The sequence below is a fragment of the Ochotona princeps genome, chromosome 27 (assembly GCF_030435755.1).
Source record: "Ochotona princeps isolate mOchPri1 chromosome 27, mOchPri1.hap1, whole genome shotgun sequence".
In the NCBI taxonomy this organism is placed as follows: domain Eukaryota; kingdom Metazoa; phylum Chordata; class Mammalia; order Lagomorpha; family Ochotonidae; genus Ochotona; species Ochotona princeps.
In genome coordinates this window covers 1,161,595-1,177,487 of record NC_080858.1, presented here as the reverse complement: position 1 = coordinate 1,177,487, position 15,893 = coordinate 1,161,595, and positions in this window count along the sequence as shown.

Genomic DNA, 15,893 nt, shown 5'->3' with positions numbered 1-15,893 from the left:
GTCCAATCCCTCCGTGGCAACACCACACAGGATCCCTCCGCCATCGGGGAAACTTTCCTTCCTCCTCTTCAACCCCTCAGTGCCCCACTGTGCTTCCTCTGCTGGCCCAGGAAGTTCTGTGCATGAGGTGAGAGATGCACGTGAGCTTCTCCAGCATGGAGGACCATGGAGGGCCCAGGGGCCAGACGTTGTGCTTCTGGAAAGAAGGGCTCCCCATCTCCTCCACCAGCACCACCTCCTCTGGGCGTCTTGATGCACCCCCGGGATGCTCCACCTATTGTTTTAAAAAACAGATTGATTGATTTTTATTGCAAAAGCAGATTGGAATACAGGATGGGGGAGATACAAGTTTCTATTCCCTCATTCACTCCCCAGATGGCCAAAATGAACCAGGAGGTTATTCTTCTTGGTCCCCCAAGCCAGTGCAGCTCCCTGCCTGTGGCGTGGGAAAGCAGTTGAGGACGGCCCAATGCTTTGGGACCCTGCACCCATGTGGGAGACCCGGAAGAGGTTCCTGCTTCCTGGTTTGGATCGGCACAGAACCGGCCCGTTGCGCTCACTTGGGGAGTGAAGCATCAGAAGGAAGATCTTCCTCTCTGTCTCTCCTCCTCTCTGTATATCTGACTTTGTAATAAAATAAATAAATCTTTAAAAAAAATACTGAAATTGAATAATCACAACTACATACAATGATAAGAGGTGAAGGTAGTCAATGATCTAAACAAATCTGATTTGAATTTCACTTTTCTTAGGAGAGAAAACATATTATGACTTCTCTTTAGCATATCCAAATTGCTAACTTCACTACTGTTGTATTTTCGAGTCGTTCTGTAAAATAAGAGAATATCTTACAAACTGCTTAATACTGGAATTTTCCATGCAATAGTTGAATGCAATTGGCTGTAGGTAATAAAAACCACAGAAAAATCTATGAAACCATACTCTGATTCCGGACTGGGGGTAGGGGAAAACCATTGCAATCCAATACAACAAAACAGTTCAGAAATAACACTGTCCATTATGCTCAACTCAGGTAGCCTAGTTATATCAATCGAACAATGCCGTTTTAAATAAATACTGATCATCAAAATTGACTCTTCATATGCCCTCCGTCCCAAATAACCTGCCTATGTACCTGAGACGTTACACACACACACAAATAAACAGTTCAAGATGCACATGAACCTCAATGTAAAAGTCAATCGTTACAACACCACGTGTGAGACCCACATCCTACACGGGAGTGCCTGAGCTCAAGTTCCAGCACCATTCCTAACTCAGCTTCCTGCCTGGCACACAACAGATGACCATGTAAGTACTTGAATCCCTGCCACCCACGACAGAAATCCAGATTGAGGTCCTGGCTTTACCCTGGCTGGGAGTGAACCTGCAGATGGAAACTTTCTCTCTTCTCTTTCAAATACAATGAAAATAACGGAATAAGGGAACTCAAAAGGAAATGCCCTGTAACAAAAGCTAAAACCACAGAACTTCTACATGGAGGAAAAAAATGACTACAGCCACAGATAAGGAAAATACTTCCTAAAAGATACAAAAACTAAAACTAAAATCCATCAAAGGAAAACAGGAATCTGCAAACCATTCTTCAAGCAGATACTATCGGAAAAATGAAAACATACAGACAAAAATAAAGTTTTTGTAAATCATGTGTCTGATTAAGGACTTGCATGTAGTATAACCAACTCTTACAAGCATACAAAGCCAACCCAACAAACACTCCTTTGAGGAGGATACACAAACGACTAACATCAACATAAAACACTGCAAATCATTATCAGTAGCCTTTAGGAAAATGCAAACGAAAACTACAAGGAAATACTACAAAGAAATTCCTAATAAAATGGTCATAATCAAAACAAGAGACAACACGTGTTTGCCAGCACATGGAAAAACCGGAAGCCTCTACATTACTGGGGGAATGTAAAACAGTTTGGCCACTTTGAAAGACATGACAGTTATATATATACACACACATATATATACGTATATGTATATACATATATGTGTATATATATATATACACACACACACACATATATATATATATCATCATACTTAGCAATTCCACTCTATTAAGAGAAATGAATGCATATATCCACACGAAGTGTTACACCTTAACAGGCGTATTATTATTCCTAACAGCCCAAAACTGCAACAATCCACTGATCTTCAACTAGTAAACAAGTACAAAGGTACATACATACAAAGGAATACTATGAATCAATACAAAGCAAATGAAGTGAAGCCCAGCACAGTAGTCTAGCAGTTAATCCTCAACTGACATGCTCCAGGATCCCATATGGGCACCACTCAGGCCCTAGCTGCTCCAGCTTCCCATCCAGCTCCCTTCTTGGAGCCTGGCAAAGCAGTCAAGGACGGCCCAAAGCCTTGGGACGCTGCACTCACATGGGAGTCCCAGAAGAAGCTCCTGGCTCCTGGCTCCTGACTTCCTCAGCTCTGGACACTACGGCCACTTGGGGAGTGAACCAATGGATATAAGATCTCTCTCTTTTTCTCTCTCTCTCTACTTATCTTTCCAACATAAAATATTTTTAAAACATTCTCCCCCCCCCAAAAAAAAGCTTTATTTTGATTGGAAAGGCAGATTTACAGACAAAGATCTTTCATCCGCAGGTTCACTCCTCAAGTGGCCACAACAGTCCCAGCTGAGCTGCCAGAAAGCAGGAGTTCCTTCCTGCTCTCCCATGTGGGTGCAGGATCCCAAGGCTTTGAGCCATCCTCCACTGCTTTCCAGACCACAGGCAGGGAGCTGGAAAGAAAGTGGAGCTACCGGGATACAAACCAGAGCCAATACGGGATCCTGGCACATGCAAGTTAGGGATTTTGGCCACTAGGCCACCACACCAGGCCAAATTTATCCACTTCTAAGAATAATGCTGCAACTCACCAGAAGACTGACACCACACTGGAACAGCTCACACGGGTAGAGAATTCTTTCATAGTGAGACACTGAAGAGAGACCCAGTTTCTTTTCCTGGCAGATATCCCAAGCAGCTATCGACTTTAGACCGCTTCTTTTCTTTGGTGACCATTTCAAAACCTCCTTGGCTGGCAACAATCTGAATTTCAAAAGAAAGTAAAAATTAGTGTTTAAGTTGAGTCAAGCATTCTCTGCTAAATGCGTAAATAAATGACGACAGTGACATCTGTAATATTTACAGGCAAAAAATAGATACCAATTATTAAAGCTTCTTTGTTGTTTTTCTTGTTAAGATTTATTTATTGGGCCCAGCACGGTGGCCTAGTGGCTAAAATCCTCAACTTGTACGAGCTGCGATACCATATGGGTGCATCATATCCCAGCAGCCCTGCTTCCCATCCAGCTCCCTGATTGTGGCCTGGAAAAGCAGTCGAGGATGGCCCAAAGGTTTGGGATCTTGCACTCACATGAAAAACCTGGAAGAGGCTCGAGGCTCCGGGCTTGGGATCACGTAGCACCAGGCTTTGTGGTCACTTGGGGAGTGAAGCATCAGGCAGAACATCTTCTCTGTCTCTCATCCTCTGTGCACATCTGACTTTGGAATAAAAATAAATAATCTTAAAAAAAAGATTTGTTTATTTTTGGGCCCAGAGCAACAGCCTAATGGCTATAGTGCTCAACTTGCATATGCCAGGATTCTATATGAGCACTGGTTCATGTCCTGGCTGCTCCACATCCCATCCAGCTCCCTGCTTCTGGCCTGGGAAAGCAGTCAAAGAGGGCCCAAACCCTTGGGACCCTGCACCCACGTGGGACACCTATGAAAAGTTCCTAGCATCAGATTGGGCTCAGTTCTGGCCATTTTAGAACTTGGGAAGTGATCCAGCAGACAGAAGATTTTTCTCTCTGTCTCTCCTTCCCTCTGTATATCTAACTTGCCAAAAGAGTGCATTAATTAAAAAAAAAACTTTAATTTTTGGAGAGGCAGATCAGATTTACAGAGAAAGAGAGGCAAAAAAAGATCTTCATCCGCTGCTTCATTACCCAAGTGGCCATAATGGCCACAGCAGAGGTGAGCAGAAGTTTCTTCTGACTCTCCCACAGGGGGATAAGGTCCCAAAGTTTTGAACAACCCTCTTCCTCTTTCTCAGACCACAAGCAGGAAGCTGTATCGGAAGTAGAGCCCCCAGGACACACTCAACCGCAAGGGAGCCCGGCACTTCCGGCACACCTCCAGCAACCGGCTCTGAGTGCTAAGCCACGGCCTGCCCTCTTAAACCCCACATGAAAGCAAGCGGCCAGGCTGAGGCCAGCCTACTACAACACACACAGAAAGCAAGCCCACCTCTCCATCCGGAGCCCGTGCTGAGGTCCAAGCCACTGCCTACCCTTCCCACCTGGCACTGAGGACCAAGCCTCGACCTGGCCTCCAGGAGCCCACGCTCAGGGCTAAGCCGCAGCCCGGCCCACCCTCTTAAACCCCGCAGGAGTGCAAGTGGTCACCTCCCTTCCTGCAACCCCTGTTGAAGGCCAAGCCTCGGCCTCCCCAGCTGGACCCCGCCCCCAAGCACAAGCCTTGGCCTCCCCAGCTGGACCCCGAACCCAAGGCCAAGCCGCGGCCTCCCCAGCTGGACCCCGCACCCAAGCCCAAGCCGAGGCCTCAAAAGCTGTCCCTCGCACCCAAGGACAAGCCTTGGCCTCCCCAGCTGGACCCCGAACCCAAGGCCAAGCCTCGGCCTCCCCAGCTGCACCCCGAACCCAAGGCCAAGCCGCGGCCTCCCCAGCTGGACCCCGCCCCCAAGGCCAAGCTGCGGCCTCCCCAGCTGGACCCCGAACCCAAGGCCAAGCCGCGGCCTCCCCAGCTGCACCCCGAACCCAAGGCCAAGCCTCGGCCTCCCCAGCTGGACCCCGAACCCAAGGCCAAGCTGCGGCCTCCCAAGCTAGACCCCGAACCCAAGGCCAAGCCGCGGCCTCCCCAGCTGCACCCCGAACCCAAGGCCAAGCCTCGGCCTCCCCAGCTGGACCCCGAACCCAAGGCCAAGCCACGTGCGCTCCCGGACACGCGCTAAGGCCAAGCCGCGGCCTCCCCAGCTGGACCTCTGGACCCTGCGGGGGGGTCTTACCTTGTGGATGTCCGTTTGGGTCTGAAGACTCCTCCCAGCAAGGCTCAAATACCGGGCACTCTGGAGAAGGCACCAACTCCACCTCGTGTACCGCGGGCCCCACGTCCAACATGGCGGCCACTGCCAGGCCCTCCCCCGGCAGGGTGCCGGTGGACAGCAGGTGGGACGAGGGCCAGCTGCATTCCACGAGCCCTTCACGTCCACTCACGGGGCCCGCAGCATCTCTTGCGGCAGGAGAACGGCTTCCAACCCGGAGGCTCCAGCGACGCGTCCCTCTCCCTCGGCGTCTTCCTGACTGAGGGTGCGTGACCGCAGCTCCTCGCAGGAAGTGACTGGGCGTCCAATCCCTCCGCGGAAACACCACGCAGGATCCCTCCGCCTTCCGGGACCCTTTTCTTCCTCCTCCCCGACCCGATGGCGCTCGGCTCAGCTTCGTCTCCTCGTCTCCTCGTCCCGGTAAGTTTTGCGCGGCTTGACGGGGCCTGGGGCTCCTCGCTGCGCTGGGCCTGGGGGCGCGAGGGGAAAGATGCACGCGCTAGGGTTAGGGTTAGTGCTGGTAAACTTTGGGAGAGAGCAATGGTGTGGTTAGGGGTAGACTTCGGGTTAGGGTAAAGTGAGGGTTAAATCTAGTGTAGACTTAGGGGTGGACTTATGCTAGGGTCAGGGTCAAGTTCAGGATCAGGGTCAAGTTCTGGACCAGAGTCAGAGTAAGGCAGGGCAGTGGATGTGGTTAGGGGTAGAGTTAATGTTAGGGGAAGGTTAAGGCTAAGTCTAAGGTTATGTTCAGTGTCAAGGTCAGTGTCAAGTTCAGAGTCTAGAATACTTTTGCACATACCAAAATATGAAAATTAATTTTAAAAACTTCCATTTTTAGCTGCAAGCTCAGTTTAATATTTACTTCATCAAGTGTCATTTTTGCTTGCTTTTTTCAGATTTAATTACTTTATTGTCAGTTTAGTTTTGCCCAGTTCTTGATTTTTTAAAAATTATTTTTATTTTAACATATTTTAACATATTCAATATAGTTAAGAGATGCAGTTCTTTTTTCATCCAACGTATATTGTATTTTTTGGTTGCTGGGCTCTTTACAGCAGTATCTATTTATTTAGATTTTTATTTTTCACGTTACAGTTCCAGAGACTCAGGGACTATCCCTTCCACCTTCCCAATTCCCCCTTCCTTCCACTGTTTTCTCCTACGTTGCTAAAACCAGCAACAGTCATAAGCCCGTCACTTTGCTGTGTAAGTGTGTCATGATACTGTAGTTAGAGCGAATGCTATTGTCAGATGTATTTAACGGTTTCATTCGGCATCCATCTTTTATTCAGTAGTAGATACATACGGCAATGTGTCTTCACTTCTCGGTATGCTGGTCTCCATTATACAGTTTCTATAGATGAATGCATGTATTTACATGTTAGCCTACATATCTATTGATCTTGTATTTTGTATGAAGATTGTCTTATATCAGAGAGAAATTATTTTTTGTCCTTTGGGAATTGGCTTCTTTCCCAGAGATGCAGTTTTAAAGAGTGTAATGCTATTCCCTCCCTCCTTCTCTCATTCTCCGTCCTCCTCATCCTTCTTTCTTTCCTTTTTTCTTTTCTCCCTTTCTTTCCTTCCTTCCCTCCCTCCTTCCTTCCTTCCCTCCCTCCTTCCTTCCTTCCCTCCTTCCTTCCATTAGTTTTGCAGATCACATATTTTAAAAATACATTACACTAAAAGGCTTAATGCTTCACCAAATAGTAAGTTTAAGAACTAAAAAGCAAAAATACCTCCGATGAGCAGATACATAGGAAAGAGCTATAAGCAATAAATGAATATAAAAAATAATTCATCCATATGCATAACAGTTTAAACTAATCACAGATTATTAAAACCATAATAGCACAACATTGTAAACCATTGGTTTGATGAAAGTATAATACAAAATTTTACAAAATTGTTTCCAGCAACACTGATATAAACATTTCTTTTTCTCTTTTTGTTTTTCCATTTTTTTCTTATTTTTTTCCCTCAACTTTAGCTCACACATAGGAGAGAGAACATTTAGTATTTGCCTTTCTATGTTGGGCTTGTTTCACATAATGTGATGTCCTGCTATTGTATCCACTCTGAGGCGATGTTACATTTTTTAAATATTCCATGGATTTTCTTTTTACACTAGCATCTGATGTGGTTGCATTCATTGATTCCAGATTTTAGCTCTTCTGAGCAAGGCAGACCTCTCTGATTCATTGTGGTCAAGTCTTCAGGCTGTAGGCCCAGCAGTTGGAATCTTGGATTGCATGGCATCTGTGTTTAGTTTTTTAAAGAAATTCTGTTCTCTTTTCCACGTTGGTTGTACTGATTTGCATTCCTGCCAACAGTGTACAAATCAGTCACCTTTTTGCGCATGCTAACGAGCCTTTGTTATGCCCTGTCTTTTGAATTGAAGACAGTCTGACAGGCGTGGGTGAGATCTCATTGTGATTCTGAGTTGTTATCTCCCTGATGTCTAGTGGTGCTAATCATTGGTAAATATATTTTTACTGACTGTTCTTAATGTTCTCTCTGGTGGACAGTTTTCTGAGGCCCTTTGTCCATTTCTTAACTGGATTGGCTGATTTTTGGTGTTGCTGCTTTGTTTTTTTTTTTTTTTTTTTTTTTTTTACATTGCTGTTCTATTCTGACTATAAACCCTTTGTTGGATCGGTAGCTCACAAGTGCTTTTCCCATTCTGTTGAATGTTTCTTCACTGTACTGATTATTTCCTTTGCTGTGTGGAAGCTTCTGAATTAGACAGAATCCCATTTGTTTCCACTTGCTTTTGTTGATCGTGATTTGTGGATTTTATTCAAGAAATCATCTTCTAGTCAAGCGTGTTGTGGTGCTTCTTTATAATTTTTTTCCAGCAATTTCATAATCTCCGATCTTAAATCAACATTTTCAAGTTATGGCATATGAGTGGTATTGCTCTAATTTTGTACTTCTGCAGTATACAGATTGCCAGCACCATTTGTTGGAGAGATTACCCACATTCCAACATATAATCTGACGTTGTTTTCAAAAGTCAGTTGGTGTATGAATATGGATTAATTTCTCTTTTCTGTTTACCAATGTTAACCTTTTTTGGTGGTGTGTTTGGGTTTTTCCATGCACGCCATTATGCCATCTTTAGATAGTTTGATTCTCTTTCTTTCCAGTTTTTTTAAACTGTGATGTCTTACATTTATTTGATGTTCTTTGGGCTTTCCTCACGTTTTTTTTTTTTTTTTACACATTATCCCATCTGGAGCCCCAGACAGTCTCACAGATAGAAAAGGCAGCTGCTTCCACAGTATGACAGGTGGAGAAGCTGACCTTGGAACATTTCAACAGCTTCACGGTGATCCAGCTCTCCTCCACCCGAAGTTCTTCACTCCCCACTGTTGTTTTCACACTTTTCATGTCTGTAGTTCTCATCCCTAATTCCTTACTTTAGCTTGCGGAACTGTGTTGAGTAAGAGTGGTAAAAGTGTACACCCTTGTTTTGTTCGTGTTCTTAGGGAAAACACTTCAGCTTTTTTCCATCCAGTGTATTGACTATTGGTTTGTCATATATAGTTTTGAGGTATGTTCCTCTATACATAATTTGTGGAGGACTTTTTTTTTTGGTAATGAATGGATCTTGCGAAATGCCCTCTCTTTTATCTATGGAGATGATCACAGAGTTTCATTCTGTTCAGTACTTCGGGATAGTTTGAAAACTCTTGGCTGTCACTTCCCCTGATTGCATTGATGAAGCCATCCAGTTCTGGGCTTTGTCTTGACGAGAGCCTTTTGAACGTGACTTCAGTCTCATGACTTGATATGGTTCTGTTTATGTCATGTATCTCTTTAAATTTGGTCAGTCATATATTTCAGTTTATCCATTTCTTCAAGGTTTTCCTGTGTATTAGCAGATAGTTTTCACAGCAGTTTCTTATGGTTCCTTGTATTTAAGTAGTGTTAATTGTAATGTCTCCTTTTTTCATCTCTATTTATATCGATTTGAGATTGTTCTATCGCTTTAATCTTCTAGGGGCTTATCTACTTTGTTTATCATCTTAAAAATGTTTTGCTGATTAAGAATTTACTATTAAGAATTTTCATGCTCTAATCCTAATTATTTCTCATATCCTGATGCTCAGGATTTGTTTTGTTCTGTTTTTTTTTGTTTGTTTTCCACATAAATCATTAGATATTTGAGATTAGTTAATGTAAATGCTTAATACTTCCCTCTTAATGCTGTTTTTGTTGCATCCCACAGCTCTGAATATGCTCTTTTCATTTTCATTCATTTCAAAAAGGTTTTTTTAAATTTTCTTCCTAATTTCTTTAATGACCCTCTAGCAGGGAGATGGAGATCTTTCATCTGCTGATTGACTCCTCAAATGGGCACAACGGCCAGAGCTAATCCAGGCTGAAGCCAGGAGCCAGGACCTCCATCCCTATGTCCCACCTGCGTGGCAGGGGCCCAGGCACTTGCACCATCTTCTGCTGGAGGGCTGGAGACTCAGACACACGCCAGCAGCAGTCCCTGGCAGCCGCCACTCCCAGGTGTTGTCTTGGAGTGTGTGTGTGTGTCTGTGTGTGTGTGTGTGCAAGCAAGTCTGGAGCATGGGGCTGCTCACGCTCTGTGGAGCTTCATCCCCTAGGCCTCATCTTTCTGCAGATCTTGTGATTTTCCCTGCTCTGTCTGGACCTCTGGGGAGGAGAAATGAGGGTGCCCTTGGGGACGGGCTGGTGGATGCTTTCCCAGGCTCTAGCGTCTGCCTTTGCAGTGGGTGTGAGGACGGAGGAGCAGGGCTGTGTTTTTGCCTTGGCCCCGAGGCTCGTTGCTTGAGAAAGTCCAACTCCAGCGGCTGAGGTGGACTTCGAGAGAGGCTGGATTAGAGAGCACCTCAGCAGACATGTGCTTTTTCTTCCAGTCCTTCTTGGTGGCACATGGTCACATATGGCTGCCAGAGGGCGCTGCGCGACAATTTTTCCATTAGCAGAGATAAGAAAGCTTGGACTGGGGTACAGGGACAGGATTCTGCAGAAGGCTACCCTCAACTTGCCAGGAGGACTAACTGTCAGCGAGGACAACGGCTAACCCAGTACAGCAGGGCCGTTGTGTGGACTGAATTATTCACACACGGAACATCCCGGGCAGGCCTGCTGCCCCCTCAACCTTCCGACAGCCTTCGTGGCCTTGGGGGACTCACGTCCCCTCTCTACCATGGTAACTGGGAGGAGAAGCTGGGTGGTGGAGAGGGGACAGGGCCACTGTGGGCAGTGAGTGGCTACCTCCCCAGGGGGAATGCATCAGGCCAGATGTGGGTGGCTTCAGGAGGTGCCCAAAGTGGCTTTGAAGAGAAGCAGCGAGACTTGCTTCATGCCTGGCGCTGGGACACAGGGGTCAGGGAGGGCGTGGGCCACCCTTGCCAAGGGGCTGGGCTGCTGCTGCTGCTGCCGCCTCCTCCCGTTCCCTTGTTGACTGACAAGGGCTTGTAGCTTCCAATGGGTGCCCCTTGTCCTGACTAGTCCCTGTTGGAGCCTCCGCCTCTGGCACCTGCGTGGTAATGCTGAACATTGTGGCGTAGTTTGTGAATCTTTAAAGCACTTATTCCTTGAGAGGTGGAGATCCCTAGGGCTTCACTCCCCAGTTATCCAGAGTAGCTGGGGCTGGGCCAGGCTAGGGCCTGCAGCCAGGAATTCCATGCACGTCTCCTGCGTGTGCAGCAGGAACTCCAGTACCTGAGTTGTCTTGCGCTGCCTTGTGGGGAGCACACTGGTGGGAAGCTGGAATTGGAAGTGGAGACGTGATGCAAACCCAGACTCTCCAGAATGAGACGCAGACACTCCAAACCACGTCTCAGCTGTTCCGAGTGTGAGGTGGGATGTCTGCTTTTGCCTCTGACTGGGCTGCTTGTCCTGTCAGAGCTGGGGGTCATGTGACCCCAGGCAAGTGGACCAAGTCCCACCTCCCTAACCACACCAGCACTGGCCTCATCCATCCTGCCTTCAGCTTCCAGAAGGCAAATCCTTTGGCCACACAACCCCAGAGTCGGTGGAGCCCATACCATGGGTGTGTCTACAGCAGTGAGTGGCACCTGGCACTTCAGTCAAGACCTGAACTTGAAGGAGCTGCTGCGTTGCAGGTGTGTGATTCTCCCTGCTTTACAAAAGACTTGTTTTTATTTGAAAAGCAGATTTACAGAGAGAAGGAGAGGGAGAGACAGAGAGATCTTCCATTTCTTAGTTCTTTGGCCAGCAGGCCACGATTGGTTGGAGGTGGACCAATCCAAATGCAGAAGTCTGGAATTTCTTCCGGGGTTCTCATGTGGATATAGAGACCAAAGGACTTAGGTCATCCTCTGCTGTATTCCTAGGTGCATTAGCAGGGAGCTGGATCTGAAGTGGAGCAACCAGGACTCGAACCAGCAGCCCTATGGTGTGCCATCACCACAGGTGGAGGCTTAAGCTGTTATGTCACAGCACTGGCTCCTGTTTTGATCCCTTGTGTTTGGAGCTGAGTGAAAGGTAGAAGCCAACTAGGATCTCCTTGTGACATCTTTGAGAATTTGGGACAGATGTCCCTTTGCCATCTACGGAAGCACGGTGGTACCTTTACTCTTCCCAGGGGAGACACTTTCCAGGCTAATGGAGGGGCTTGTGGGCAAGGGGCTGGAGGCTCCCCTGGGCACCTGGGGCTGTGGATGTGTGGCTCCTCTCTTCAGAACAGTTATCACCTGCCAGCATAGCAGGGTCATCAGATGCCAGGCCCCAGCTGGTACATGTTCTTGATTCTGTCCAGTAATGGACACACTCATGCTAGGCATAACTTTCTCAGCCTCAGTGCCATTGGCACAGGGGCTAGGAGGTTGTGGGGCTGGGGTGTCTAGTACCTAGCAGGATTGTGGGCAGTATTTTTGGCCCCTACCACCTCGATGTGACCATCAAAGCCGTCTCCCACCACACATTCCCACGTCCCTCCATTGAAGGCCTATGGTCTGACCTATCGTAAGTACAACAGGAATGTAGCCGTCGTGGCTCCAAGGGTGAGGATGGTGATGGTGATGACGATGGGGAGGGTGACAGTACAGTGAGCAGAGGCCGGATAAAAGCCAGGAGGTTTTGCGAACCTAGGTCCTGGAAAAGCACAGAAAAGCATAATTGAGTTGGCACAGAGCTCCTGGCCAGAGCACAGTAGTCCCAGGGTCTCTAGTCAAATTAGCAGGAAACAGATGAAAGTTAGGAGTCTGGATGGGCTACTCTGTGTCCCCCTCCCCTCAGAGGAGCCCACACACTCACGTGAGTGCACACTCACACTCACACACACACACATGCATGGGCTCACCCTCTCCTCGTGGAACGTTGCCTCTGTGTTGCAGGTGTACAGCTCCTAGTTGTGCCCGAAAGGAGGTGACAGAACCTGAGATTCCTGGCTGGACAAGCCCGCTGCCCTAGGATCTGTCACATGCAGGGTGCAGGACAGAGCTTTTACAGACACACACACACACCCCTGCTGGGCCAGTGGGCTGATGGCCATTGACAGTGGCTTGTAGGGTGTCACAGCCTTCACCTCATTTCCATTTTAGCTGGAAGGCACCGCTGGTGTGGGTGTGCCCATGGGTATTTGCTTTCATCTGTGTCAGCAGAGGTGTCATCCTCGTCTTGGACAGGGGAAGCCTGGGGGTCATTTTGGGGGACATTCTCCCCCCGGGAGTGAAGAGGGAGGCAGACCCCTACACTGGCCTGTTGGAGGGGGGTGGCTTCTTTGTTCACTTCCTGGGCTAGCTATTTCCCTTTATCTTTTTCGCAATCTGCTTGGGACATCTCCCCCCCCCCAAGCCTTTTTAAATCATCATGGCTCAAAAACATTTTATTTTTGATTGTTGTCAGTGTCTTTTGGGGCTGCTCTGATGTGCGTGCCCTGGGAAGCAGCTCTTGGTTTCTGTTTGAGTGTAGTGGTTTTACTCCTGGAGGAAGGATGCAGTGCCGTCCGTGGGAGACACCTGCACCTTGCCCAGCTCCATCCCGCTTCCTTGGATCTGTAAGCAGGAACATCAGCACAGTCGCTCCTGACCTCTGCTTCTGGTCTTTGTCCTTATCACCCCACAGATTCCTGGGGAGTGCCAGCTCTCAGGCAGGAACCCACGCTGGTGACAGAGGGCGGCTGTGACATCAAAGTCCTCTGGGGTGGAAGAGCTTAGAGGAGGAAACATCTTGGTGTCCACATTGCTTTTTTAAACTGAATATTCATGGGACTAATGACTATGAAAAAAGAGAAAAGAATTCAAGACATAAAAAAATTGCACATCTGCATGGGGGATTATGGGTTGGTTTGACAGATGTGTGTGTATCTTGTGCAATGTTCAGGTGATAGGTATTTATCTCCTCACACATTTATCATTTTGTCCTGGCATTAACTATATCTGTGTATGCATGTTGTGTGTATTTCTGAGTATTTTTGTCTACGTACAGTGTGTTGTAATTATCCACAGTCATGCTACCAGGCAGGAAGGCATCAGACAGCTTAGTCCTGTATCCCTGTGGCTTAGTACCATTAGTCAGCCTTTCCCAGTCCTCCCTCCCCAGAAAAACAGGATGGAACACACGGTGTCCCATGGTGTGTCCGCGCCTCTCCTGGCCTGCTCTGCCCCATGCAGGTGCTGCTCTGTGCCTGACCTGTGTCAGCCCCATTGCATGCAAGGCCTCAGTGTGGGTGACCTTTCCACAGCTTTGCCAGGGACTGACTTCCTTGTACCCCATGCAAAGTGGGGACTTGAGGTTCAGAGAGGTGGCTGGGTCTCGCCGAGGCTGCACAGCATAGGGAAATCATGGAGACAGCCCTGAATCTTGAAGCTTAGCACCTGGCCACTGCTTTATGCCATGGTCCAGAAGAGCCAGAAGGATGGAAGTGATGCCTGCCATATCAAGTCCCTTGGCCAACATCACCCTGTTAGGATGGCCTCAAGACAGTGGGCCAGGATTTGAGGAACGTAGACCCACCCAATGCAATGTTACATCATCCTATGCAGTGATACATTGTCCCGAGTCCTGGTGATGCCCCAGGAGTGGACTGGACCACAGCCCCTGGCCAGGCAGCAGGTGGGGAGGAGGAGATGCGAGGAAGAGCTGGGGCGCAGACCTGGAGTCTGCCAGAGGTTTGCGAAGCACAGAGTGGGACATTGCTGCCAGCAGCCATGCATCCTCCCTGTGATGTCAGGAGATGCAGGCCCCACCTCAGGGTATCTGTAGCCTGGATGCTGCATTAGTCCCCACATTGTTGACTTTCCTGCATCCCCTGAGGGTGAGGGTACAGGAGGGTGGTGCCCACAGGAGCTGGTAGCTCAGCTTGGACACAGAGTGTGCTCACTGAGTGACAGTCCCTGCCTTTAACATGTGACCAAGTGCCAACATAATAGGGGTCTCTTTCTGGAAATAAATTCCCTGTAGCTCTAGTCCCTGATTGGTCAAATGTCAACAGACACAGGCAAGACTGTGTCGGACAGAAGAAAAAATAAGGAAACCCTACAAGAAGGTTTATTGATGTTCCCTGGGAACTAGTGCCTGGTTATCCATCTTTAGGGGCATGGTGATCATATTTCAGTATCTCCTTTACCCATACACTCAGCTTTAAGTAGCCTTTATGAAACACCTGCTAAGTTCCTGGTCCCGGGTGTGGCTACTTGTTCTGTGGCTTTTGGAAAGCTAGTCAACTTGTTGGAGCCTCCCTTCCTGGTCTGGAAATTTAGATGAGAATGCTCCTTTCTGCAGTGGGGGTCTAGCCTCGTGGTTAAGCGTGAGTTGAGATGTCAGAATACCTGGGTTAGAGTCCTGCCTCCACTTCTAATCCAGCTTCCTGCCGCTGCACACCCAAGTGTGCTTCATGGCTCAGCTGCTTGGATCTCTGTCTGCCACCCTCACAGGAGACCTACATTGAGTTCCTTGCTCCCTTCTTTGGGCCAGGACACTCTTGGGCAGTGTGGGCATTTGCGGAGTGAGCCAGGGATGGGAGTTCCCTCTGCCTGTCTCAGTCTCTTTCCTTCTTGAGTAAAGAATAGAATTGTCTTCACATCTGGGACTGTTTTGAGGCTAAAATGAGATCAGATACGTGGAGTACAGGGCCTGGCACATAGTGGCTGTGGGTGCAGGATGCTTGGTACCTAGCTGCTTTTTATTGTTGGGCCGTCACTCCTGTTTCAGTCATCGCCTGACATATGCAGTCTCATTTAATCCATCCAGCAGGCTGGCAATGGGGTTTTCTCACTTGGCTTTCTTTATATATATATATATATATATATATTTGATTACATTGCATTAAATGACACTGTCTCATAGGCTCTAGGATTCCCCCAACCCTTCCCCATACCCTCCCCCCATGGTGGATTCCTCCACCTTGTTGCAGTATTACAGTTCAAATTCAGTCAAAATTCTTTCATTACAAGCATAGAGTCCAGCATCTTATTGTCCAGATAAATTCAACGGCTTCTTGGGGAGACCATCTCTGGTCTGAAAGCAGAGCTGGCAGATTATCATCCTGATCAATTAAAAGCCACAACAATATGGAATTAATTGACATGGTATTCAGTAATAAATATGTTAAAATGCAAATTCTTAACCACATCCTGTGACTACTTCATTGACATTTCAAATTTAATTTATACACAGAACTGGCTGCTATACACCTTAAAATGGCTATAGGGTACTATTCAGCTGTCTCGTGACTATTTTCATTTTAGCTTTCAGCAGTTTATAGTGTTGAAGCTTAATTTTGTTGAACTTGGCAGATTTTAGGATAGTCTAAACTGGCTTAT